Source organism: Lontra canadensis, unplaced genomic scaffold (assembly GCF_010015895.1).
Source record: "Lontra canadensis isolate GAN:19392208 unplaced genomic scaffold, GSC_riverotter_1.0 scaffold193, whole genome shotgun sequence".
Lineage (NCBI taxonomy): Eukaryota > Metazoa > Chordata > Mammalia > Carnivora > Mustelidae > Lontra > Lontra canadensis.
This window is the reverse complement of record NW_022631187.1, coordinates 1209351-1211279: the sequence shown is the minus strand read 5'-3', so window position 1 is coordinate 1211279 and position 1929 is coordinate 1209351.

Genomic DNA, 1929 nt, shown 5'->3' with positions numbered 1-1929 from the left:
CTGAAGATTATTTCATTATATATGGAAGTCTTGGTTTATAGTTCTATTTGTTCAGCACTTTAAATTTGCCTTTCTACTGTTTTTCTGACCCCTATGGTTGTTTTGTCTTGTTTTGTTTTGTTTTGAGAAATCCATGGTTCTTTGAATCTTTGTTCCTCTATATACAATGTTTAATTTAAAAAATCTGATTACAATATTTTAAAAAATCTTTGACTTTCAGCACTTCAGTTATGATGTACCTAGACATCGTTTTCTTTGAGTTTATTATGTTTGGAGTTACCTGAACCTCCTGAATCTTACAAGCATGGCTTTGCCAAATTTGAGAAGTTTTTAATCATTATTTCCTAAAATATATTTTATATGATCATTTCTTTCTCTTATGACTCCAGTGACAAGAATGTTAGAAAGCTTGATGTTGTTTCACAAGTATGTTAATATTTTTTCAATACTTTTCCTCTATTACTATTACTTGATAAATTCTGTTGATCTCTCAAATTTTACTATTTATTATGTCGTTTACATTATACTGTGAGCCCATCAAGTTGTTTTTAAACTAATTAGAGATTTTGTATTTATTTCTAAAATTTATATTTTTATAGTTTTTTTCTGCTGAAATTACTATCTTTTCATTCATTTAACAGGCTTACATCATAAAGCATAATTCTAATAGTTGTGTATTCATTTTCTATTGCTGCATAACAAATTGCCACATGCTTAGCAGCTTAAAACAACACACATTTGTTACCTCTGAGTCTTTGTGGGTCAGGAGTCTGGCCATCGCCTAGTTGCTCAGTGTCTCACAAGACTGTAATCAGAGTGTCACCTGAGCTACATTCTCATCCGGTGCTTGGGGTCTTCTTCCAAGCTTACATGGTTGTTGGCAGAATTCAGTTCCTTGCAGCTTGTAGTTCTCTCCCACATGACCTTCTCCATAGGTAGCTTCATTATAATATCTTACATCTCCAAGGCCAGCAAAAAATCTCTCTTTGTAGTCTGCTGAGACAAAGTCTAATACAACATGACATAATCACTGAAGTGGTATCTCATCAACTTTATCATGTACTATAATCTAATCAGTGGAGTGATATCCCATCACCTTTGTTATAATCTACTGTAAGTTACAGATACTGCCTGCATTCAAGGGGGAGAAGATTACATTAAGCTGTGGCTACCAGGAGGCAAGAAATCATTTGGAGGTCTTCTTAGGATCGATTTGCCACAAGCTGCTTTTTAAAAAATCTTTAAAATTTTTTTCAGTGTTCCAAAATCCATTGTTTATATACCACACCCAGTGTTCCATGCAATATGTGCCCTCCATAATACCCACCACCAGGCTCACCCACGACCCCCTTCCCTTCAAAACCCTCAGTTTGTTTCTCAGAGTCGATAGTCTCTCATGGTTTGTCTCTCCCTCCGATTTCCCCCAACTCACTTCTCCTCTCCAGCTCCCAATGTCTTCCGTGTTATTACTTATGTTCCACAGGTAAGTGAAGCCGTATGATAATTGACTGTCTCTGCTTGACTTATTTCACGCAGCATAATCTCTTCCAGTCCCGTCCATGTTGATACAAAAGTTGGAGGCATAATACTCCATTGTATATATGGACCATATCTTCTTTATCCATTTGTCCGTTGAAGGGCATCTTGGTTCTTTCCACAGTTTGGTGACTGTGATCATTGCTGCTATGAACACTGGGGTACAGGTGGCCCTTCTTTTCACTACATCTGTATCTTTGGGGTAAAATACCCAGTAGTGCAATTGAAGGGTCATAGGGTAAGTCTATTTTTAATTTCTTAAGGAATCTCCACACTGTTTTCCAAAGTGGCTGCACCAACTTGCATTCCCACCAACAGTGGAAGAGGGTTCCCCTTTCTCCACATCCTCTCCAACACTTGTTGTTTACCGTCTTGTTAATTTTGGCCATTCTA